Consider the following 26,913-nt stretch of genomic DNA (forward strand, 5'->3'; position numbering starts at 1 on the left):
ACAAAAGTAAACCATCATTGGGACACCCTTAGTGGGCAATCAGGCATTGTGAGATGAGAGGGAGCACAACAGACACATGTGACACAAGCTGGAATGAACAACAACTAACACAGCAAGAAACTGACACACAACAGCACTACCCCCAGTGACCGGACATTGGGGTGACACAAGCATGCATGACACCTCCACTGTGATGACAAAGGCAGATGTTGTACAAACTGGGAAACCCAGACATGTGTCCTGTTCCACAAACATACATCACACATATACAAACACAAATCACTCAGCATGGCCCCTCATCCATGAACAAACAGGAGCTAGGGGACCATCCATGCAAACATTTACATCAGTCCACCCTCAACACCACACACCCTGAACTGCAACAATGTGCATCTGTGAAGCCCACATGGACAGGTGACATTGCACATGCACCCATGACAAACACAGGAATGTTGGGAGGAACTAAGGTGCACAGACTCATCACACAAGGACAGTTTACAACCCTGGGGAATAACAGACATACTGCACAGTATGCGGTACATGGCCATGATGTCAAAGCTCACGTAACCTTCAGAATAATTGCCATAGTCCCAGGACAATGCAGAAGCCAAGGAGAACCACAAGGCACACATGCTGACACCTGCCAAAATTGCAGCCCTGAACCCGACAAGTGGGAGCAGTCACACACACATACACATGTCTCAATCACTGAAAGGTACCACCTAGGGAACAATACATGACATTGCAAATAAACAAGTGCCTTGGGGTACCCTGACTGTGTCCCATCTGTGTCTGACAACATCATCACCACTCAGAACTGACAAATCCCAATGATGATACACCAATTAACAGTAGAGTGTCATGCACCCACACATCTGGTAGCCCATGGCAAAGTAGTGGGATGAACCCAGTACCACTCAGCAAGCATCAACAACAGGAACATATCCAGGGAACACTGCCTGTGTATTGAAAGGGATATGGACACACACACATGCTCATATAACACACACCATGGGCCCAGGCTATGTCACGGAACAACACACTTACTTGAGGGGACCCAACTCCTGTGGAAGCCCAGCTGTGCCAAACATATTCACAGCACGTCTCACTCATGTCAGCAGAACACTTAGTCAGTCAGCCATCAGTTACCACACAATGAAGGCTCTGGTCACAACAGCCTGGGTACGTGAGTCTCCCCTAAGTCATCGGCACATACTCAATACATATGTACAGCAAGTTGCACAGAGGACCCAATTGCTCCTATACTAATGATGCCCACACCTGTAGGTCCAGTGGTGATGCACACAAAGTCTGTGAAATTGACAAATTGGACAATGGGAAGCACATCATATGTGCATGGGTGCAATCCAGAGATGTGACCATGCAAATTAAATGTTCACAGAGATGTCCACAAATAGCTGCTCATCATGACACACCCAGCTAGCTGCACAGGATGACATGGATACCTACCAGAATAGGATACACATCTCATGGACCACATGGAGTACCTCACATCAACACATCAGTATTCTACATTGAAAACCAAGCATTACAGTTGCAAGGGTATGTTAAACATCATCAGCATAATGTACAGCTAAATCTAGTTCACAGGGATAAAGAAAAAAGCTTTATTCAGCATATTAAAAGTTAAACGTCCGTTCAAACAAAAGGCCAATGGCCAGTCCATGTCCAAATGCCAAGGAGTGAAATAGAGTGACAACTGTCACACGTTGCTTGCCTGCACTGCTAAGGACCGGGGTCATCCCCTCCGAGGGGCATACATGGGGGCAGGCCAGGCACCGCAGGGACAGGATCAGGGCGCAGCAGAAGGAGGCAGTGAAGAGGTGGTGGATGCAGGCGAGACACTTGCAACTGCAGTGGAGCTGACTGAAGTGGTGGGTGCAGTCACAACTGTGGGGCACAAGTTAGATGGGGTGGGTGCCGGCACAACTCCAGTGGGCAGGTCAGATGGAGTGGATTGGGTCCCCACTGCAGTGCCCAAATCAAACGGGGTGATCGTGGACTCCACTGCAGTGCCTACATTCATGTGAGCGGAATGGGGTGCACGTGAGGTGGGCAGGACAGGGGGGACACGGTCCCCACATCAGTGGCACTAACCGTCTGACCAGGAGTGGAGGAGCAAGTGGTAGGGGGGAGGGCCTTAGCATTTTGGGGATGGTGTATCTGTGGGTGGGTGAACCCGGGGCAGGGAGTGGCGGGGGAACCTCTGGAGTGGTGGCTTGGGGGATGGAGGATGGAGACTTTGCCTTGGAGCTGCGTAGTGGCGGGAGGTCTTGCTCTTCTAGCTTCGAGGGGACCTACAGGTGGGGGTCTCGGTCAGACTGCGCCTGGGGGAGGGTGTCTGGGTGTGAGGGGCACTCCCCTCTGTGTGTGGGGACTTCCTCTTCCCCTTGTAATCACGTTCTGCTGGGTCGGTGGGGAAGAGGCCAAGGTCACAGAGGAAGAGCTTCTGGGGATATGGGGTTGCAGGTGAGGCAAGGGAAGGGGGCTGGGAGGGAGAGGTTTCGGAGGACTGGGGAGTGGTTGTGGATGACTGTGTGTGTGTCTGCAAACCAGCCCCTGTGAGTGTGGTGTCAGTCCCCTGCGCTTGCTTGTGTGCACGTCTAGAACTTGGTTTGGGTGTTTGTGTGTTGCCCGTGTCTGTGGCTCTGTGAGAATGTGCAGGTGTTTGTGTGCTTGGGACAGGTAGGCTGCTAGGAATCATGGGTGGTGCAGGGGTAGGAGGGGTGCAGGACTGTTGGAGGAGGGACACTGCTGTCGTCAGGGAGGAGGCCATGGACTGATTGGTCCTCTGTAGGGCAGACATGCCCAATGAAATGCCCTCCATGAACGACGACACCAGTTGTGTCATCAGACTTGTGTGTGCATGGAGGACCTTCAGCATCGACATCTGCCCTGCATGGATCTGTCTAAGTAAGTCCACAGACTCCTCACTCAGGGCAGCAGGGGACACAGGGGCAGGGGGTGCGGTGCCTGTCACAAAGGAGACATGCTCACGAACATGTGAGCCTACAGGGATCTCTGGGATGGGAGCTGATGGGAGGGTGGTGATGGTGGAGGTGGTGGTGGTGGTGGTGGCGGTGGCGGGGACAGCCTCACTAGCTGGGGTTTGGTGGCTGCTGACACCCGCCCCTCCAAGGGAGTCATCCTCAGAGCTGCTGTTGCCCTCAGCTGGGGGATAGTGCTGACAACTCCTCTGTGTGGCTCCACTCGCCCTCCGTGCCACTGGGTCCCCCGACTCCTCTCCTTCTGTCCCTGTAAGGCTCTGTGGCTCCTCCTGGTCCGTGGAGCTGTCCCCTCCTGTGGCTGTGGATGTATCTGGATAGGAATAGGAAGTAAGAGAACAACATCAGTCACCTGCACCGACTGCACACACCACAGTGAGTACATCACATCACAGGGCAAGCCCTGGCATCATCAGCTGAACACAGCTCAAAGTGCCAAAACTGTTTAGAATAAGCCAATTGGCATTTTCAACATCAAACATGTCACACATATCCATCCTTGACTTGCACACATATGTCTCTTGCATGTTGGATGCTAATACCCCAATGTGCCGACATGCACCACCCACACTTTATTTGGACATGCAAGTGAACATGTAGGAGTATGTCACTATACACACAGCACATCTCTTGCTACTGACTCAGTACAGGTGTCCGGATGAAGGGATGGGCAGAGACTCATTTCACATGTTTGTGATGCATGCCAGCAACACACACTATGATGTTCTCATGTTCGGATGGGCAATGCCACAATGGGGTGCATGGTGCACACTTGAACACAATGCAGGATCACTCATAGCAAGTTAAATGCCATGGCACTGGGATGCCCTGAAAGTCAGTCAACACTGTCTCCTGTCACAGGGGCAGGGCATCTAGAAAACAATATGCACTGACTCACAATCCTAGCTCAGGGGTAAAGCTAACTCTGCAGATGACCGGCGCACTTGCCCATCGCCTGCAAACAACATATACAGGACCCAGAAGACCCCACATCATGCAAATTAGACATATGAGTCTCTGCAAAAACAACTCTCTGTACATTAACACATCACAGTCTGCCATGCATGTAACCCAGCAGCATGAAAGACACAGTTGCATACACCATTGTGTGCTGTCAGATGATCACACACCTACATGTCACACAGGTCTTGTCTCTCACAGTCACATCTCAGATGTCCTGCTGACCCTTTAAATCATGGACACCCCAGTTGTACGTAACAACAAGCCACACCCTAATGACACAGAGGCAGACACCTGAGGGCACATGTCACTAAGCACAACCTGTAAATGAATACACAGGAGTGGGATTACAGAGTGTTTCTAAATGCCCTTGAGGACGCATGACTGCCCAGGTCTCCATGAAACAGTGTATGGCCCTGGACAGTAGTCAGGTGGCTAAGCAAGTGTGACATACTTGATATACATACTCCTGAGGCCCCAAAATTGGAGTTCCCTGCTGCATGGGTTTGTTTGGAATACCCCAGCCACATGTGGCGAGTCAGACCAGCAATTGGAACAGATCTCATGGGCACACACAGATCACATGTCAGATCTCAGGCATTGGGCAAACAATTGACCCACCCATGAAACACACAACAGAGTCACGGGAACAGATGCTGTCCGGGAGATGAAGCATAGCTGACTGCAGGGACACAGTGGACTAGTGACACAAGCAACAGACTGTAGGGGCCACACCTGTGGAACAGATGAGGAGGGTGCATCACACAATTGAGGGACCTGAGTATTGGACTACAAGACCTACGTAATGTGGAAGTGTGACCAGGACAAAAGACTGCAATTAGCATGTCAGATATAGTACACAGATTAGGCAGGGACTTAACCCCTTCCTGCTGCTGTCTGGCCTTCAGCTGCCTATCCAGGCCCGGGAAGACCACCACCAGTATCCGGAGCATGTGGGGGCTCAGGGTCTGGTGTCTGCCCCTCCTGCGTGGAGGTGACAGCTTTGGCTGGACTCTAGCTATCCTCCGGGTCCAGCCCCGAAGGTCCTACCACCTCTTCTGGCAGTTGCGGGTCCGACGCTTGTAGACCCCCACCGAACGAACAGCCCGGGTGATGGTCAGCCATATCTCGAGCTTCTGGTGGGCATCAACCTGTGAGGATGACAAAGTTAAAAATACATAAACAAACATGCCCCGTGTTAGACCTGGCACCTTGGCGTGAGTCTCCCTTCCACTTTTTTGTCGCTGTGCCTCATGTGTTTTTATGGTGTTGGCCGCTCAGAGCACTGTGCCACTGCCAACCAGTGCCACAGTGCAAGTGCTCCCTAGGTAAAATGTATATGCTGGTTGGATTCCATGATTGGCTTATTTGGTTTACTCTCAGACCCCAGTAAAGCACACCAGGAGTGCCAGGGCTTGTAAATACAAATGCCGCTGGTGGGCTTGCAGCACTGATTGTGCCACCCACAGATGCGGCCTGGTAAAATATGTCTAAGGTCTGCCATTGCAGAACCTGCGTGCAGTTTGGTACTGTCATGCTGACTGGGCAAGTGCACCCACTTGCCAGTCCCTAAACCTTCCCTTAACTTCATGTTAGTCACCCCTATGGTAGGCCCAAGGGCAGGGTGCATTGTGGCATAAGGTAGGACAAGCCCTGATGTGTGTGGCATGTCCTAATAATGAATTACCGCCATTTTTGTTTTTCACTATTGTACGGCTACCTGTTCTCATAGGCCAGAATGGGCTGTTAAGATTGTTACATCCTATGATCCTAATAGGCCCAGGGAATATGGTAGAAGATCGAGTTTAATATGCCTGAACTCAGAATAATAAGGTACATCTTTTAGGAAGGTTTATTTTAATATTCTGCGTTTGCAAATGCCACTTTTAGAAAGTTGGCATTTGCTTGCCTAACCATTTCAGCCCGCCTCTGCGTGATGTGTATCTGCTGTCTAGCTTGTGTGAGTGACAGGGATGGGGAAACCCAGAGGGGCAGGGCTAGGTCACCTGGTAGAGAATAGAAAGATTGACATATAGATGGGTGGGACTCTGAATAGGGCTGTGCTCTGCCACCACAATGCTGGCTCCGCCCCCTGTGGAGCATCTGATGGCTCTGCCCTGCACCCTGAAAGAAGAAGCCTGCATCGCATCAACAAAGTGCTCCAGAACTGGACTGAACTAGGCACGGGCCACCCTGGCCTGAGAGAACAAAAGATTTAAGGTATAAATGTAGGAGCCCTGCTCCTAAGAAACTAGATCCTCTCCTGCCAAGAAGAAACCTCTGTCCGACGAGGAGGAACCGGGAAAGCTGCATGGAGGAGTACTGTCCCTAACCGGTGGGATTGGCCTGCAGTGGTTGCCTTGCTGCTGAAGAAGAGGAAAAGACCAAAGGAACTTTTATTTGACTTGTGCTAAAGATCTCCAAGGGCTTGTGAATGAGCTTGCCCCCTGAACGAAGTCCCAGGACCAGTGGACTTCACCGCCGTGAGAGAGCACTGGAAAATGGACTGTTTTCCCTGTAATCTTGAAGAGAACTGCTGTGTGCACTTCCCGATCGAAGCGTACCCCCTGAAGCTTGTACCTGCTGTCCGGCCCAAACAAAGTGACTGAGGCCCCTCTACGAGCGGTAGCTCGCACCGCAAAGGAAGGTTTCATCTGGCCTGAGCAACATGACTATCTGGCCCCTACGAGCCGTAGCTCGCACCGTAATGGAAGGACTGTGATCCATACTTGCTTCTACCCCCCTACAAACTGTACTGCCAGCGTACGCTCCTTTCCCCTGCTTTTGGGAAAGCTGCGGCGCGTGTGGTGGTCTTGTACGTCTCCTCTGTGCGGAGCGTACTGTTGTTGTATCCAGCGCTTCGACCCAAGATTACCGATCTCACGGTACGGCGTGAACGCTGCGACGAGCTGTGAAGTGCCATGCCTACGCACCGTCCCCTGAGCCTGCACACCCAAGGTCCAACATACTGTAGTACGCAACGCCCAGGGAGACACCGCACCGGACACCGCGCTTGATGCCCGCGCAACCTTCGTGACGAATTCCCCCAAGACAAAGGTACTGTGCAGATCGCACCGTAGGGTGTACGCTCCTACCTGGAGCGCCTACAGTGCGTGTAAGACCCGTTCCCCGAGCCTCTGTTTAACGCATCTGAAGCGTACTGAAGGGAACGACGTGCATGGAACCGTAACCTTACGCTAAAGTGAAGAACTCTTTTGCTACCAAGTATTGTGGGCCATTTAACAGCTATCTGGTCTTGTGCTGATCCTATATCTCTATATAAAATACTATTTTTGCATATATCCCAGTGTGGAGTCCATTTGTGGGGTTGTCGCTGACTTACTGTGTGTGTGTTCACAAATGCTCAACCATTACGCCTGAGATAAGGCCTTGTCTGCTCGCACCAAGCTACCTAGAGGGTGAGCAGGGGTTATTGTTAGAGTGTACCCCCTTACCCTGACTAGAGGAAAGGTTCCCTGCTTGACACAAGTGCCTACCTGTGCCAACCAGAGAACCCGGATTCTAACATTGGTGGTCAGCAGAGAGGATTTACGAATTTGCATTTGTGATACATATACAGTGATTGGTGAACGCCAAATAGTGAAAGCAGACCAATAGCGCAACCGCATACTTTTTAATTTTTGTTTTGCTTGAAATCGCCATTGTTTGAAGAAATCATGCCTGATTCAGTCATTGTGGAGAGAGCAGCATTTGTCGTCTCTGAAATTGAAGATGTTGAATGGGAAGAGGAAAGACTAGAGAGCTACACCAAGGCCCAGCTGAAGGGCTTCTGTAAAAAGTTCAAAGTCCCCATTGTTGGATGTAAGCTCAAGGCAGATCTAGTCAAGGCGCTGAGGGCCTGGATTGAGTCAAGGGCACCTGGAGATGTGGTAGTTGTTGAACCAGCAGAAAGCGTCCAGAGCTTTGGCAGGGGCCTGTCGCCAGGAGAGTTGGCAGACAGAAAAGAAACCAGGATGCATGAAATGGAGATGGCAAAAATTAAATTGAATGGGCAACTGGAGCTGGAAAGCAAAAAGCTGGCTCTGGAAGAGAGAAGAATCCAAATGGAGCATAAAATGAAGTGGAGGGAATTAGATCTGAAAGCTAAAAGTTTAGAGTCTACTCCCTCTGGTGGCAGCACACCGTCAGTGCAGGCAGTCAAGAGTGTACATACCCAAGGATGTGGTAAAGGAATTTTTTAAGAATGATGACATAGGGCAGTGGTTCAAGGCCTATGAGGTAGCCATGTCTTCCCACTGGGTCCCTGAGAAAGATTGGGGAGCGGGGTTGTGGGGACGGTTCCTTAGTGAGGGGCGGGAGACACTGCTAGACTTACCCTCAGATGATTATACTTCTTATCCCCATATGAAAGCAGCTTTGATGACTACGTATGGGTTGACCCCTGAGTTGTATAGGCAAAAGTTCAGGGGTTGCACAAAGATTCCAAACAGTACGTATGTTGAGTATGTAACTTTTTTTTGCAGAGCACTGGATGGTTGGGTGAAGGGTAGCAAGGTTGATGATTTTCAAGGGCTTCTTGATTTAATGGCATGGGAGCACTTGTCCAGTAGATGTTTTCCTGAGCTACGCCAGCACCTGATTGATAGTAGGCTGACTAACCCTAGAAAGCTTGCTGAGGAGGCGGACTGCTGGGTCAGTACCAGGGTCCACAAGGGTCACGTGGGAGATTCCGCCAAAGGTGGGCAGGGTCCCCAGCAAAAGAGTGGGGGGGACAGGGGTAACCAGAGGAAGTTCCCAAAAAGGCCCCAAAGTAATCCCCAAGGGAACCAAGGGAACCAAGGGAAAGGTTCTCAGCCTCCCCCACCCCAGAAACCGACAGGGCCCCGACAGGTCCTCCTGTTCAGAAGGGGCCCATCAAATGTTACAGGTGTGGTAACATAGGGCATTTTGCCTCTGATGTAAAGTGTCCTTCCTATGGTAAACCGGCACCCACTGGTGCTCCACCCCGGCAGATGGCTAGTGTAGCCTTGGGGGAGGAAAGGGCAGTCTAAGGTGGGTGGGGTCCCGCAGAGATGTCCCTTGTCTCATTAGGAGACTGTGAGATGGTCCCCCAAACCCAGCTGCCTGATAACACTAAGAAATACAGGCAGTGGGTGACCATCAATGGCCATAGAGTGGAAGCTCTGAGAGATACAGGAGCCAGTGTGACAGCTGTCAAGTGTCACCTGGTGTCTCAAGAGCAGGTTGTCCCAGGAGCATTCTATCCAGTTGTTGCTGCTGACAACACAGAGAGTCACTGCAAGGTGGCTCAGGTTCCCTTTGAGTGGGGGGGGTCTCTGTTACTCTTCAGGTAGCTGTGAGGCCCGCCATGCCTGTAGACTGTCTGTTAGGGAACGATTTGGAGAGCTCACCTTGGGCTAAGATGGAGCGGAGTGCACACCTGGAGATGTTGGGTATACCGGATTGGGCGTGTGTCACCACACGGTCAATGGCAGCAAATAGAGGTGCTCAAGAGGTCCTGGAGCCTGAGAGGGAGGCCCAGGGACCAGCCTTAGAGAGAAGAGGCAGGGGGCGCGGGAAGCCAGCCCCTGAAGTTCCCACGGCCCAGGAGGAAGCAGACCTTGAGGGGGATGCCCTGGAGCCTACCGGGGAACAGATAGTTGAACTGGGGGACCTGCCTGAGCTGACCCATTGGCAGCAGGAAGGAGGCCCCTCCAGGGAGGACTTTTGTAAGGCGCAGAAAGAATGCCCTTCTCTCGTGGGTATGCGGCAGCAGGCTGCAGACCAGGCCGCAGGTGATCAGTCTGGGTCATATTTCATTTACTGGGAGAACAACCTCCTATATACAGAGCCTAAGGTTGCTGAGCCTGGGTCAGCCCGTGCGCTGGTGGTACCCCAGGACTTCAGAGCCTTCCTACAGCGGCTGGCTCACGATGTGCCATTGGCAGGACATTTGGGGCAGGACAAGACCTTTGAAAGGCTTGTCACCCACTTTTATTGGCCCCAAACGTGCAGGAGTTCAGACACTTACTGCAGGACCTGTCAGACTTGCCAGGCAAGTGGAAAGAGTGGGAGGAAGCAGAAGGCTCCTCTCCAGCCATTCCCGGTGGTCGGTACCCCATTCCAGCGAGTGGGGATTGAAATTGTGGGGCCACTGGACCCCAGGACAGCCATGGGCAACAGGTTTATCCTGGTCCTGGTGGACCATACCCCCCGGTACCCAGAAGCCATCCCTCTGAGGACAGTGACGCCCCCGTGGTGGGACATGCACTGATGGGAATTTTCTCAAGAGTGGGATTCCCTCTAGATGTGGTGTCTGACCGGGATACCAATTTCATATCCAAGTATATGAAATCCCTTTGGCAAGAGTGTGGTGTAACCTACAAGTTCACTACACCTTACCACCCCCAAGGAAACAGGTTGGTTGAGAGATTCAACCGTACCCTCAAGGGCATGATAATGGGTCTGTAAGAACCCATGAGGCGTAAGTGGGACGTCCTCTTGCCATGCCTTCTCTTTGCGTACCGTGAGATGCCACAGAAGTCTCTAGGGTTCTTCAGCCCCTTTGAGCTCCTGTATGGCCACCCAGTGAGAGGACCTCTAAGTCTGGTCAAGGAAGGCTGGGAGCAATCTCCCAGGAAACCTCCCCAGAATGTATATAGCTACATGCTGGTCTTCAGGAATCAGACTAGGCGATTCAGGCAACTTGCTGAGGCAAATCTGGAAGCCAGCCAGGAGGAGATGAAGCGGTGGTACGACCAGAATGGCACTCTGGTAGAGCTTCAGCCTGGACAGAAGGTATGGGTCTTGGCCCCCGTGGAGCCTTGTGCGCTCCAGGATAAGTGGACCGGTCCCTTTGAGGTTGTGGAGCGCAAGAGTCCTGTTACCTATTTGGTGAACTTGCGTTCTCCAAAGAACCCCTTAAGGGTCCTTCATGTCAACCGCCTCAAGCCCCACTTGGAGAGGTCCCAAGTGGGCATTCTATTGGCAACAGATGCTGGGATGGAAGAGGAGATCGAGCCTCTTCCTGACCTCCTGTCCACCCAGGAGCAAGATGGGTCAGTGGATGGTGTCGTCCTCTCTTCCACCCTGACCCCTGAGCAACAGAATGATTGTTGCCAGCTGCTGGGACAATTTTCTGATCTGTTTTCCCTGGTTCCCGGTGTCACTGATTGGTGCGTCCATGATGTGGACACTGGGGATAGTACACCTGTGAGGCACAAGGCCTACAGGGTGACTGACAGGGTGAGGGCATGCATCAAGGAGGTGGTCTCCAAGATGTTTGCACTCGGGGTAATTGAGTCCTCCAGCAGTCCTTGGGCCAGCCCAGTGGTCTTGGTCCCAAAGGCTGCAGCGCCAGGAGCCACACCCGAACTCCGGTTCTGTGTGGACTACAGAGGACTCAATTCAGTCACCAGGACTGATGCACACCCCATCCCCAGAGCTGATGAGCTCATAGATCGGTTAGGGGCTGCCAACTACCTTAGCACGTTTGATTTAACGTCTGGGTATTGGCAGATCGCCTTGACCGATGGGGCCAAAGAGAGGTCAGCATTTTCCACCCCAGATGGGCACTACCAGTTCCGGGTTAGGCCCTTTGGGATGAAGAATGCCCCTGCCACCTTCCAGAGGTTGGTCAAACAGGTGTTGGCTGGGCTGGATTCGTTCAGTACAGCCTACCTGGATGACATCGCAGTGTTCAGCTCCACTTGGCAAGAACACCTGCGCCACCTCTGGGAAGTGTTGATGGCGCTGCGGAGGGCAGGCCTCACGATCAAGGCGAGTAAGTGCCAGATCGGGCAGGGTTCCGTGGGGTACTTTTGGCACCAGGTTGGGAGCGGCCAGGTGGCGCCCCTTCAACTCAAGATAGAGACCATCCTGAATTGGGAGTCGCCCAAAACCCAGACAAAGGTGAGAGCCTTCTAGGTCTCACCGGGTACTAAAGGAGGTTTGTCAAGGGGTATGGCAACATTGTTGCCCCCTTGACAGCGGTGACTTCCAGGAAGCAGCCCTGGAAAGTGATCTGGACTGACACCTGTCAGAAAGATTTTGAGGCCCTGAAAGCTGCTATGTGCACGGCACCCGTGCTCTTGGCTCCCAACTTCTCCAAAGAGTTTATCGTTCAGACAGATGCTTCAGAGCATGGTGTGGGGGCTTTTCTTTCACAGATTAATGAAGATGCCCTAGATCAACCTGTAGCCTTCCTTAGCAGAGGAGGTTACTTCCACGCGAGGCATTTGCAGTGGTCTGGGCACTGAAGAAGCTAAGACCATACCTGTTTGGGTCTCAAACCGGGTTCAGACAGATCACAGGCCCCTAAGATAGTTGATGCATATGAGGGGTGAGAATCCAAAGCTGTTGAGGTGGTCCATTTCCCTACAGGGTATGGATTTCACGGTGGAACATCGCCCTGGTACAGATCACGCCAATGCTGACGGTCTGTCCAGATTTTTCCGCCTTAGTGATGAGGAACTCCCTGGGGTAGGGTAGTTCTCCCCACTTTTCAGATGGAGGGGACATGTGTTAGACCAGGCACCTTGGCGTGAGTCTCCCTTCCACCTTTTTGTCGCTGTGCCTCATGTGTTTTTATGGTGTTGGCCGCTCAGAGCACTGTGCCACTGCCAACCAGTTCCACAGTACAAGTGCTCCCTAGGTAAAATGTATATGCTGGTTGGATTCCATGATTGGCTTATTTGGTTTACTATCAGACCTCAGTAAAGTGCACCAGGAGTGCCAGGGCTTGTAAATACAAATACCGCTGGTGGGCTTGCAGCACTGATTGTGCCACCCACAGACGTGGCCTGGTAAAATATGTCTAAGGTCTGACATTGCAGAACCTGCGTGCAGTCTGATACTGTCATGCTGACTGGGCAAGTGCACCCACTTGCCAGTCCCTAAACCTTCCCTTAACTTCATGTTAGTCACCCCTATGGTAGGCCCAAGGGCAGGGTGCATTGTGGCATGAGGTAGGACAAGCCCTGATGTGTGTGGCATGTCCTAATAGTGAATTACCGCCATTTTCGTTTTTCACTATTGTAAGGCTACCTGTTCTCATAGGCCAGAATGGGCTGTTAAGATTGTTACATCCTATGATCCTAACAGGCTCAGGGAATATGGTAGAAGATCGAGTTTAGTATGCCTGAACTCAGAATAATAAGGTACATCTTTTAGTAAGGTTAATTTTAACATTCTGCGTTTGCAAATGCCACTTTTAGAAAGTTAAAAAGGATATATAACGACAGCTGTAGTGCACTCAATGTGTTCAAAGTATCAATTTAAACATCGTGTGCATAAAAATACTAAAGTTGGTGTGCTCGCTTTGGGGTGGTTCCACCTAACCACCAGTTCAAAAGAAGCAGATAAACCAGGACCCAGTAGTTCTGGACAAAGTAAGCACTACCGAGGGTACTCAAACAAGAGTATTCACAAATTGCTCATTCAATAGTCTAAATGATGGAGACCATAATTACATTTGAAACAATATAGAATCATGTGTTTAGAAAGAACAGTGATGATGAAAACAATAATAACCGATGTTCTTCAATCCTTCTTTATTCAGAAGAAAGTTCATGAAATAATGAAGAGAGTTCATGAGATAATGAAGAAGTTTCAAATTGAAGATTTCGAGTGCTTGATTTATCAAAGCAAGATTATTCCCAATGCATTTCGGGTGTTCTAAGCACCCTTCCTCAGGGGAAATCTACAATAAATGAGTACAAACATATGTTGTAAGGAATATGTATATACATGACTGGCTCATTCAAACATGTGATAGTAAAACGGCCTTACAATTGCCGGGAGAAAAGCATTTAAATAGAGAAAAAGATTAACGTGAGATTCACAAAACAGCCACCAGATGCAGTAACCAGAAACACCAGATTATTTACATAAATGAATGCAGAAAGCGGCTTATTAATTGTATTGTGGGAAAGAACATGATGAAAAAGAAAAAGAAAGGACAAACCCGTAGTGATGGAAGGCAGGTGACGGCCATTATCAAAATAGTGAACCGTGATTAAAAATTCCTGAGAGTGAAGGAAAAACAAAAATCACGTCTATTGGATATATCAGATAGATGTGATGACATTACCTTGGGGTGACAGTCACGGTGATAGACCCGTGTGAAACTGAGCTGATAGCCAATGATGGATTACCCAATGATGCGATCAGCAATCTCTCACTAGCGAGAATATTGTGTGTCTTGTCCCGATAGCTGTAAAGTAATGTGAATTACCTAAGTTACTCACATAATGGGTATAACATAGTAGTGCATCAATTGTAATGCGGTGAAAGTGTGTTTCTCACCTGTATATGCATAAAGCGACGGGTGTCTTACTTGGGGCTTGACAGCAGGTAACGGCCAGAGTCTATTCAAAATGAAACGTAGATGCAGAAAAAGTGGTTGTATTAAAGTAACCATGTGCGCGTAAAAGATGGGAAACGCTCTGTGAAAATGAACTTACTCGAGTAAAAGTCGTTAAAATCCTGTATCATTTTCCTCGGTGTACGTGCTGGCGAGATAGACTGTGTCTATTACGTGACGACGTGGTGACGCATATGATTCTTAAAGACCAGTGGTGTGATGCGACGCGTCGAGTGTAATTAAAGTGGAAATAGGACTGGTAATCAACAGAAAAAACTGTGCAGCCATCTTTATGTGATAACAAAAATATAGTAAAGATTGAACCGTGTAACCACAAACCTCGATCTCAAAGCAAAAGACAGTGAAATACATAGATTGCCTATTTTTAGATTAGCAAATGAATGCGTGCTGGAAACATACAGTAGCAAGCACAGTTAACATCCTGATGCCCACCTGATACCAAAATGCTATCAAAGCTCTGTCGTTTTTATGAAAAAAGCATACATATAATCAACATAAGATAGAAAACAATTAGACTAGAGCTTCAAAATTATTGCTAACAACCACATTTTACAGAGATGATTCACATAGTTAATATAAAAATAACAGTATGTTGCTCATATTGAGCGTACAGCACATATGAATATAAGTCATCATGTACAATCAACATAAAACATGTAATACTGGCATGATGAGTCTTAACAGCAGGTCTAAATTAAAACCAAGAGGAAACACGTATCCAAAGAAAAAATGAGAGAATGAGGTTACATGTGCAAGCTGATAACTGCTGATAATACAGCAAAATAATGACTAAGGAACACCATGTAAAGCCTGATTGTAGGTGGTGTCCAGTCGTGCATCTGGGTTATGTCAAAACTGCGGTAAGGGACTTCAGGTTAGTATACAAGGCTGCCCCTAGAGAAAGCAAGAAAGTTCCAATTTGTCGTTGAGACCTTTTGGAACCATGGTATCAAGGTACCTGATCCAAAAGGTTTCCCTTTGTGTGATGTATCTAGACATGTCTCTGTCGGTATGTTTAGTGATAATCTCTAACACAGAGAATCTGAGTTGTGCAATAGAGTGATGTGCTGATATCCAGTGACTGGCTAATGGAGAATTGAGTGAGCTTGTCCTAATTCTACTTTTATGTTCCGTGATACGTGTTCTCAATGTCCTTTCTGTTTTACCAACATAATGTAAAGCACATGGGCAACGGATCATATAAACAACATTCTGTGTGTTACAGTTTGCAGTGAATCTTAGTTGTATTGATTTGCCAGACCATGGATGTGATATGGAATGCCCAACGAGAACATTGTTACAGTGAGAACAATTGTGGCATTTCTGCATACCTTTGTGTGGACCAGTATCAACATTGGGTTTGCTCATCAAGAGTTCTTTTAAATTCCTGGATCTTTTGTAGGCAAAAATGGGAGGGTTCTGAAAAAGATTATGAAAATCAGGTTCAGACTGTAACAAATCCCATCTGCGTAGGATGGTTTTCTTTATGATGGATGATTGAGTAGAAAATGTAGATACAAACACCTCTCTTGGGCATGAAGGTTTCTCCATTTTGTCAAGTAATCGCTCTCTGGGAATGTCATTTGCTCGTTTAACTGATGCCTCAACTACCATATTGGGATACCCTCGGTCTAAAAAATTCTTCTTAGAGGACAACAATGAAGTTGTATACAATTCTTGGTTGGAAGAAATGCGCTTAATTCGCAAAAATTGAGAATATGGAAGATGTCTCTTTAAAGTGTCAGGGTGAAAGCTACTGTACAGTAATGTATTGTTGCAATCTGTGGCTTTTTTGAAAACTGAAGTAACTAAATTGGTACCTTGCAATTCAATATTAACATCCAGGTAAGAGATCTTCTGTGTGTCTAGATTGTATTTGAATTTAATCCTGGGATTGATGTTGTTCAAGCCACTGAGATTGGATGTCAGTAGACTTTTACTGCCCTGCCATATGATGAATATGTCGTCGATGTATCGACGATACATTATTAAATGATCAGTCCACCGTGAATCATTAAGAATGTTTTCTTGTTCAAATTTCATCATGAATGTGTTGGCATAACTAGGTGCCCCTGCAAAACCCATGGAAGTACCATTGGTCTGTAAGAAAAATTTGTCTTTCCATTTGAAATAACTGTGGAAAAGGCTGAATTGCAGGATTTCCAGGAGGAAAATCTTGTCGGCCTGAATGTTGTCCTGTTGTAGTAGTGCCCACTCTATAGCCTCGATGCCTTCGGAGTGAGGTATCGAGGTATAGAGTGATACCACGTCAATGGTGCCCAAACAAATTTCTTTGGAAGGTGGCAAGACCAAGTCTCTGAGTAGTTTCAAAAAGTGGGTACTGTCCTGTACATAAGTAGCACCTGACTGTACGAAAGGTTGTAGGAACGTGTCAAGATACTGTCCAAGTGGTTCATGTATCGAGTTGTAAGCTGACACAATGGGTCTGAAAGGAGGATCAGAAATGCTCTTGTGTATTTTTGGCAGCATATATATAACAGGTCTGCGGGGAAATTGTGAGTATAGAAAATCACGTGTTTTTTCTGAAATCCATGCCATGTCAAGAGCATGTGTCAATAATTTCCATAATGTTTCTTGAAGTTCTGTAGTAGGATCCTTGGTTAGGATCAAGTATGTGGTTTGGTCTGAAAGCATACTTTCAACTTTAGATTCATAAAAGTTACGATCCATAACAACTAGTGCTCCCCCCTTGTCTGCCGGGAGGAACACTATAGACTCGTTCATTCTCAGTGATCGTAAAGCCTTCTTGTCCATGGTGGTAAGGTTGCTGCGTTTGTGAGATGTAACTGATATCGCAACCAAATCTTTTTTGACCAATGTTTCAAAAGAATCAATGACTTTATGAGAGGTGGGTGCAATGTATCTGCTTTTAAGTTTGAATTCCTTGAATTCAGATGTTGCTGTGTGTGTAGATTCTACATTGGAGAAGAAATACCTGAGTCTTAGTTTTCTCAAAAATTTGTACAGATCTATTTCAGTATCCAAAGCTCTAGTGTAATGTGTAGGTACAAATGATGTACCTTTCTTAAGGACAGCCATTTGTGGTTTGGTTAATGAAGTAGTGGAGATGTTAATCACTAATTCCTCTTCTGTCTGCGCCCTGTGGTGGTGTGTTTGGTGTTGTCTGCGACCCCTGCGGGTTTTCCTAGTTCTGTGTGTGTTGGTGCTGACGTGGTCGGTGCATTGTTTGCTGCGGGACTTGTCTCTAAAAAAGAAACCTTGGAGGTGGATTTGGACGGGACATCTGTAGGCACAGATGCTGACGTCGTGGGTACAGGTGGACGTGATGTACGAGTTTCACTCACTGAGACCAGGCTTTCTTCTGAAGAAGTATTGCCAGGTTTCTGATATGTGCGCCTCTGCGCGTATACCTCGGCCCATGAATAGACCTCGTCCAGCTTGTAGTCTATGGTGTCACGTCTGAATTTACGCACCTTGCGTTCATGAATTTCTTTAGCATAAGAATCCAGTTTGTTATTGATTTCTTCCAGAAATTTGGCCCATAAATCACCCTCCATGCGTGTTTTTAAAGAGTTTTGTAATTCATTGATCTCCTGCTCTAAACCGACTAGGACACTCGATAGTTCCTCAACAATTAAAAGGATTAGATCCAGAGAGCACTTGTTCAAAATGGAGTACCATTTGTCCATGAACTTCTTGTTCATCTTAAACATCATAGGTTTGATTGGTAAACGTAATCCTCTAGGGATTCTGCTAGCCTTGTGGTTCTGAACCAAAGTGGTTGCGTGCAACCTTTGGTTTATCTCGCGTCTCATCAATTACTCTAACTGTCTTAGCTGCTGTGTTGTTGGACCTTGTGTAAGATCAAAAGAGCGAGCCTCCCTAATAAGGCCGTATATCTCATGTGCCTCTGTTTCGTTGTAAACTTTAGTTTCAGCTTTGTTATCTGCGAGGTGAAGTATTTCTTCAAAAGACATTTTGGTGGTGCAACTGTTGCTGTCTGTGGTAGACTGAGTGAATCAAAAAGGATATATAACGACAGCTGTAGTGCACTGAACGTGTTCAAAGTAACAATTTAAACATCGTGTGCATAAAAATACTAAAGTTGGTGTGCTCGCTTTGGGGTGGTTCCACCTAACCACCAGTTCAAAAGAAGCAGATAAACCAGGACCCAGTAGTTCTGGACAAAGTAAGCACTACCGAGGGTACTCAAACATGAGTATTCACAAATTGCTCATTCAATAGTCTAAACGATGGAGACCATAATTACATTTGAAACAATATAGAATCATGTGTTTAGAAAGAACAGTGATGATGAAAACAATAATAACCGATGTTCTTCAATCCTTCTTTATTCAGAAGAAAGTTCACGAAATAATGAAGAGAGTTCATGAGATAATGAAGAAGTTTCAAATTGAAGATTTTGAGTGCTTGATTTATCAAAGCAAGATTATTCCCAATGCATTTCGGGTGTTCTAAGCACCCTTCCTCAGGGGAAATCTACAATAAATGAGTACAAACATATATTGTAAGGAATATGTATATACATGACTGGCTCATTCAAACATGTGATAGTAAAACGGCCTTACAATTGCCGGGAGAAAAGCATTTAAATAGAGAAAAAGATTAACGTGAGATTCACCAAACGGCCACCAGATGCAGTAACCAGAAACACCAGATCATTTACATAAATGAATGCAGAAAGTGGCTTATTAATTGTATCGTGGGAAAGAACATGATGAAAAAGAAAAAGAAAGAACAAACCCGTAGTGATGGAAGGCAGGTGACGGCCATTATCAAAAAAGTGAACCGTGATTAAAAATTCCTGAGAGTGAAGGAAAAAGAAAAAGCACGTCTATTGGATATATCAGATAGATGTGATGACATTACCTTGGGGTGACAGTCACGGTGATAGACCCGTGTGAAACTGAGCTGATAGCCAATGATGGATTACCCAATGATGCGATCAGCAATCTCTCACTAGCGAGAATATTGTGTGTCTTGTCCCGATAGCTGTAAAGTAATGTGAATTACCTAAGTTACTCACATAATGGGTATAACATAGTGGTGCATCAATTGTAATGCGGTGAAAGTGTGTTTCTCACCTGTATATGCATAAAGCGACGGGTGTCTTACTTGGGGCTTGACAGCAGGTAACGGCCAGAGTCTATTCAAAATGAAACGTAGATGCAGAAAAAGTGGTTGTATTAAAGTAACCATGTGCACGTAAAAGATGGGAAAAGCTCTGTGAAAATGAACTTACTCGAGTAAAAGTCGTGAAAATCCTGTATCATTTTCCTCGGTGTGCGCGCTGGCGAGATAGACTGTGTCTATTACGTGACGACGTGGTGAACCATATGATTCTTAAAGACCAGTGGTGTGACGCGACGCGTCGAGTGTAATTAAAGTGGAAATAGGACGGGTAACCAACAGAAAAAACTGTGCAGCCATCTTTTTGTGATAACAAAAATATAGTAAAGATTGAACCGTGTAACCACAAACCTCGATCTCAAAGCAAAAGACAGTGAAATACATAGATTGCCTGTTTTTAGATTAGCAAATGAATGCGTGCTGGAAACATACAGTAGCAAGCACAGTTAACATCCTGATGCCCACCTGATACCAAAATGCTATCAAAGCTCTGTCGTTTTTATGAAAAAAGCATACATGTAATCAACATAAGATAGAAAACAATTAGACTAGAGCTTCAAAATTATTGCTAACAACCACAGTTTACAGAGATGATTCACATAGTTAATATAAAAATAACAGTATGTTGCTCATATTGAGCGTACAGCACATATGAATATAAGTCATCATGTACAATCAACATAAAACATGTAATACTGGCATGATGAGTCTTAACAGCAAGTCTAAATTAAAACCAAGAGGAAACACGTATCCAAAGAAAAAATGAGAGAATGAGGTTACATGTGCAAGCTGATAACTGCTGATAATACAACAAAATAATGACTAAGGAACACCATGTAAAGCCTGATTGTAGGTGGTGTCCAGTCGTGCATCTGGGTTATGTCAAAACTGCAATAAGGGACTTCAGGTTAGTATACAAGGCTGCCCCTAGAGAAAGCAAGAAAGTTCCAATTTGTCGTTGAGACCTTTTGGAACCATGGTATCAAGGTACCTGATAAAAAAGGTTTCCCTTTTTGTGATGTATCTAGACATGTCTCTGTCGGTATGTTTAGTGATAATCTCTAACACAGAGAATCTGAGTTGTGCAATAGAGTGATGTGCTGATATCCAGTGACTGGCTAATGGAGAATTGAGTGAGCTTGTCCTAATTCTACTTTTATGTTCCGTGATACGTGTTCTCAATGTCCTTTCTGTTTTACCAACATAATGTAAAGCACATGGGCAACGGATCATATAAACAACATTCTGTGTGTTACAGTTTGCAGTGAATCTTAGTTGTATTGATTTGCCAGACCATGGATGTGATATGGAATGCCCAACGAGAACATTGTTACAGTGAGAACAATTGTGGCATTTCTGCATACCTTTGTGTGGACCAGTATCAACATTGGGTTTGCTCATCAAGAGTTCTTTTAAATTCCTGGATCTTTTGTAGGCAAAAATGGGAGGGTTCTGAAAAAGATTATGAAAATCAGGTTCAGACTGTAACAAATCCCATCTGCGTAGGATGGTTTTCTTTATGATGGATGATTGAGTAGAAAATGTAGATACAAACACCTCTCTTGGGCATGAAGGTTTCTCCATTTTGTCAAGTAATTGCTCTCTGGGAATGTCATTTGCTCGTTTAACTGATGCCTCAACTACCATATTGGGATACCCTCGGTCTAAAAAATTCTTCTTAGAGGACAACAATGAAGTTGTATACAATTCTTGGTTGGAAGAAATGCGCTTAATTCGCAAAAATTGAGAATATGGAAGATGTCTCTTTAAAGTGTCAGGGTGAAAGCTACTGTACAGTAATGTATTGTTGCAATCTGTGGCTTTTTTGAAACTGAAGTAACTAAATTGGTACCTTGCAATTCAATATTAACATCCAGGTAAGAGATCTTCTGTGTGTCTAGATTGTATGTGAATTTAATCCTGGGATTGATGTTGTTCAAGCCACTGAGATTGGATGTCAGTAGACTTTTACTGCCCTGCCATATGATGAATATGTCGTCGATGTATCGACGATACATTATTAAATGATCAGTCCACCGTGAATCATTAAGAATGTTTTCTTGTTCAAATTTCATCATGAATGTTGGCATAACTAGGTGCCCCTGCAAAACCCATGGAAGTACCATTGGTCTGTAAGAAAAATTTGTCTTTCCATTTGAAATAACTGTGGAAAAGGCTGAATTGCAGGATTTCCAGGAGGAAAATCTTGTCGGCCTGAATGTTGTCCTGTTGTAGTAGTGCCCACTCTATAGCCTCGATGCCTTCAGAGTGAGGTATCGAGGTATAGAGTGATACCACGTCAATGGTGCCCAACCAAATTTCTTTGAAAGGTGGCAAGACCAAGTCTCTGAGTAGTTTCAAAAAGTGGGTACTGTCCTGTACATAAGTAGCACCTGACTGTACGAAAGGTTGTAGGAACGTGTCAAGATACTGTCCAAGTGGTTCATGTATCGAGTTGTAAGCTGACACAATGGGTCTGAAAGGAGGATCAGAAATGCTCTTGTGTATTTTTGGCAGCATATATATAACAGGTCTGCGGGGAAATTGTGAGTATAGAAAATCACGTGTTTTTTCTGAAATCCATGCCATGTCAAGAGCATGTGTCAATAATTTCCATAATGTTTCTTGAAGTTCTGTAGTAGGATCCTTGGTTAGGATCAAGTATGTGGTTTGGTCTGAAAGCATACTTTCAACTTTAGATTCATAAAAGTTACAATCCATAACAACTAGTGCTCCTCCCTTGTCTGCCGGGAGGAACACTATAGACTCGTTCATTCTCAGTGATCGTAAAGCCTTCTTGTCCATGGTGGTAAGGTTGCTGCGTTTGTGAGATGTAACTGATATCGCAGCCAAATCTTTTTTGACCAATGTTTCAAAAGAATCAATGACTTTATGAGAGGTGGGTGCAATGTATCTGCTTTTAAGTTTGAATTCCTTGAATTCAGATGTTGCTGTTTGTGTAGATTCTACATTGGAGAATAAATACCTGAGTCTTAGTTTTCTCAAAAATTTGTACAGATCTATTTCAGTATCCAAAGCTCTAGTGTAATGTGTAGGTACAAATGATGTACCTTTCTTAAGGACAGCCATTTGTGGTTTGGTTAATGAGTAGTGGAGATGTTAATCACTAATTCCTCTTCTGTCTGCACCCTGTGGTGGTGTGTTTGGTGTTGTCTGCGACCCCTGCGGGTTTTCCTAGTTCTGTGTGTGTTGGTGCTGACGTGGTCGGTGCATTGTTTGCTGCGGGACTTGTCTCTAAAAAAGAAACCTTGGAGGTGGATTTGGACGGGACATCTGTAGGCACAGATGCTGACGTCGTGGGTACAGGTGGACGTGATGTACGAGTTTCACTCACTGAGACCAGGCTTTCTTCTGAAGAAGTATTGCCAGGTTTCTGATATGTGCGCCTCTGCGCGTATACCTCGGCCCATGAATAGACCTCGTCCAGCTTGTAGTCTATGGTGTCACGTCTGAATTTACGCACCTTGCGTTCATGAATTTCTTTAGCATAAGAATCCAGTTTGTTATTGATTTCTTCCAGAGATTTGGCCCATAAATCACCCTCCATGCGTGTTTTTAAAGAGTTTTGTAATTCATTGATCTCCTGCTCTAAACCGACTAGGACACTCAATAGTTCCTCAACAATTAAAAGGATTAGATCCAGAGAGCACTTGTTCAAAATGGAGTACCATTTGTCCATGAACTTCTTGTTCATCTTAAACATCATAGGTTTGATTGGTAAACGTAATCCTCTAGGGATTCTGCTAGCCTTGTGGTACTGAACCAAAGTGGTTGCGTGCAACCTTTGGTTTATCTCGCGTCTCATCAAATACTCTAACTGTCTTAGCTGCTGTGTTGTTGGACCTTGTGTAAGATCAAAAGAGCGAGCCTCCCTAATAAGGCCGTATATCTCATGTGCCTCTGTTTCGTTGTAAACTTTAGTTTCAGCTTTGTTATCTGCGAGGTGAAGTATTTCCTCAAAAGACATTTTGGTGGTGCAACTGTTGCTGTCTGTGGTAGACTGAGTGAATCAAAAAGGATATATAACGACAGCTGTAGTGCACTGAATGTGTTCAAAGTATCAATTTAAACATCGTGTGCATAAAAATACTAAAGTTGGTGTGCTCGCTTTGGGGTGGTTCCACCTAACCACCAGTTCAAAAGAAGCAGATAAACCAGGACCCAGTAGTTCTGGACAAAGTAAGCACTACCGAGGGTACTCAAACATGAGTATTCACAAATTGCTCATTCAATAGTCTAAACGATGGAGACCATAATTACATTTGAAACAATATAGAATCATGTGTTTAGAAAGAACAGTGATGATGAAAACAATAATAACCGATGTTCTTCAATCCTTCTTTATTCAGAAGAAAGTTCACGAAATAATGAAGAGAGTTCATGAGATAATGAAGAAGTTTCAAATTGAAGATTTTGAGTGCTTGATTTATCAAAGCAAGATTATTCCCAATGCATTTCGGGTGTTCTAAGCACCCTTCCTCAGGGGAAATCTACAATAAATGAGTACAAACATATATTGTAAGGAATATGTATATACATGACTGGCTCATTCAAACATGTGATAGTAAAACGGCCTTACAATTGCCGGGAGAAAAGCATTTAAATAGAGAAAAAGATTAACGTGAGATTCACAAAACGGCCACCAGATGCAGTAACCAGAAACACCAGATCATTTACATAAATGAATGCAGAAAGTGGCTTATTAATTGTATCGTGGGAAAGAACATGATGAAAAAGAAAAAGAAAGAACAAACCCGTAGTGATGGAAGGCAGGTGACGGCCATTATCAAAAAAGTGAACCGTGATTAAAAATTCCTGAGAGTGAAGGAAAAAGAAAAAGCACGTCTATTGGATATATCAGATAGATGTGATGACATTACCTTGGGGTGACAGTCACGGTGATAGACCCGTGTGAAACTGAGCTGATAGCCAATGATGGATTACCCAATGATGCGATCAGCAATCTCTCACTAGCGAGAATATTGTGTGTCTTGTCCCGATAGCTGTAAAGTAATGTGAATTACCTAAGTTACTCACATAATGGGTATAACATAGTGGTGCATCAATTGTAATGCGGTGAAAGTGTGTTTCTCACCTGTATATGCATAAAGCGACGGGTGTCTTACTTGGGGCTTGACAGCAGGTAACGGCCAGAGTCTATTCAAAATGAAACGTAGATGCAGAAAAAGTGGTTGTATTAAAGTAACCATGTGCACGTAAAAGATGGGAAAAGCTCTGTGAAAATGAACTTACTCGAGTAAAAGTCGTGAAAATCCTGTATCATTTTCCTCGGTGTGCGCGCTGGCGAGATAGACTGCGTCTATTACGTGACGACGTGGTGAACCATATGATTCTTAAAGACCAGTGGTGTGACGCGACGCGTCGAGTGTAATTAAAGTGGAAATAGGACGGGTAACCAACAGAAAAAACTGTGCAGCCATCTTTATGTGATAACAAAAATATAGTAAAGATTGAACCGTGTAACCACAAACCTCGATCTCAAAGCAAAAGACAGTGAAATACATAGATTGCCTGTTTTTAGATCAGCAAATGAATGCGTGCTGGAAACATACAGTAGCAAGCACAGTTAACATCCTGATGCCCACCTGATACCAAAATGCTATCAAAGCTCTGTCGTTTTTATGAAAAAAGCATACATGTAATCAACATAAGATAGAAAACAATTAGACTAGAGCTTCAAAATTATTGCTAACAACCACAGTTTACAGAGATGATTCACATAGTTAATATAAAAATAACAGTATGTTGCTCATATTGAGCGTACAGCACATATGAATATAAGTCATCATGTACAATCAACATAAAACATGTAATACTGGCATGATGAGTCTTAACAACAAGTCTAAATTAAAACCAAGAGGAAACACGTATCCAAAGAAAAAATGAGAGAATGAGGTTACATGTGCAAGCTGATAACTGCTGATAATACAACAAAATAATGACTAAGGAACACCATGTAAAGCCTGATTGTAGGTGGTGTCCAGTCGTGCATCTGGGTTATGTCAAAACTGCAATAAGGGACTTCAGGTTAGTATACAAGGCTGCCCCTAGAGAAAGCAAGAAAGTTCCAATTTGTCGTTGAGACCTTTTGGAACCATGGTATCAAGGTACCTGATAAAAAAGGTTTCCCTTTTTGTGATGTATCTAGACATGTCTCTGTCGGTATGTTTAGTGATAATCTCTAACACAGAGAATCTGAGTTGTGCAATAGAGTGATGTGCTGATATCCAGTGACTGGCTAATGGAGAATTGAGTGATGTGTATCTGCTGTCTGGCTTGTGTGAGTGACAGGGATGGGGAAACCCAGAGGGGCAGGGCTAGGTCACCTGGTAGTGAATAGAAAGATTGACATATAGATGGGTGGGAGGAGTACACCTGGACTCTAAATAGGGCTGTGCTCTGCCACCACAATGCTGGCTCCGCCCCCTGTGGAGCATCTGATGAATCTGCCCTGCACACTGAAAGAAGAAGCCTGCATCGCATCAACAAAGTGCTCCAGAACTGGACTGAACTAGGCACGGGCCCCCCTGGCCTAAATGAACAAAAGATTTGTGGTATAAATGTAGGAGCCCTGCTCCTAAGAAACTAGATCCTGTCCTGCCAAGAAGAAACCTCTGTCCGACGAGGAGGAACCGGGAAAGCTGCATGGAGGAGTACTGTCCCTGACCTGGGGGATTGGCCTGCAGTGGTTGCCTTGCTGCTGAAGAAGAGGAAAAGACCAAAGGAACTTTTATTTGACTTATGCTAAAGATCTCCAAGGGCTTTTGAACAAGCTTGCCCCCTGAACGAAGTCCCAGGACCAGTGGACTTCACCGCCGTGAGAGAGCGCTGGAAAACGGACTGTTTTCCCTGTAATCTTGAAGAGCACTGCTGTGTGCGCTTCCCGATCGAAGCGTACCCCCCTGAAGCTTGTACCCGCTGTCCGGCCCGAACAAAGTGACTGAGGCCCCTCTACGAGCCGTAGCTCGCACCGCAAAGGAAGGTTTCATCCGGCCTGAGCAACGCGACTATCTGGCCCCTACGAGCCATAGCTCGCACCGTAATGGAAGGACTGTGATCCGTACTTGCTTCTACCCCCCTACGAACTGTACTGCCAGCGTACGCTCCTTTCCCCTGCTTTTGGGAAAGCTGGGGCGCGTGTTGTGGTCGTGTACATCTCCCCTGTGCGGAGCGTACTGTTGTTGTATCCAGCGCTTCGACCCAAGATTACCGATCTCACGGTACAGTGCGAACGCCGCGACGAGCTGTGAAGTGCCGTGCCTACGCACCGTCCCCTGAGCCTGCACATTCAAGGTCCAGCGTACCGTAGTACGCAACGCCCAAGAAGACACCGGACACCGCGCTTGATGCCCGCGCAACCTTCGTGACGAATTCCCCCAAGACAAAAGTACTGTGCCAGATCGCACC

The sequence above is a fragment of the Triturus cristatus genome, chromosome 8 (genome assembly GCF_964204655.1).
Source record: "Triturus cristatus chromosome 8, aTriCri1.1, whole genome shotgun sequence".
NCBI classification, from domain to species: domain Eukaryota; kingdom Metazoa; phylum Chordata; class Amphibia; order Caudata; family Salamandridae; genus Triturus; species Triturus cristatus.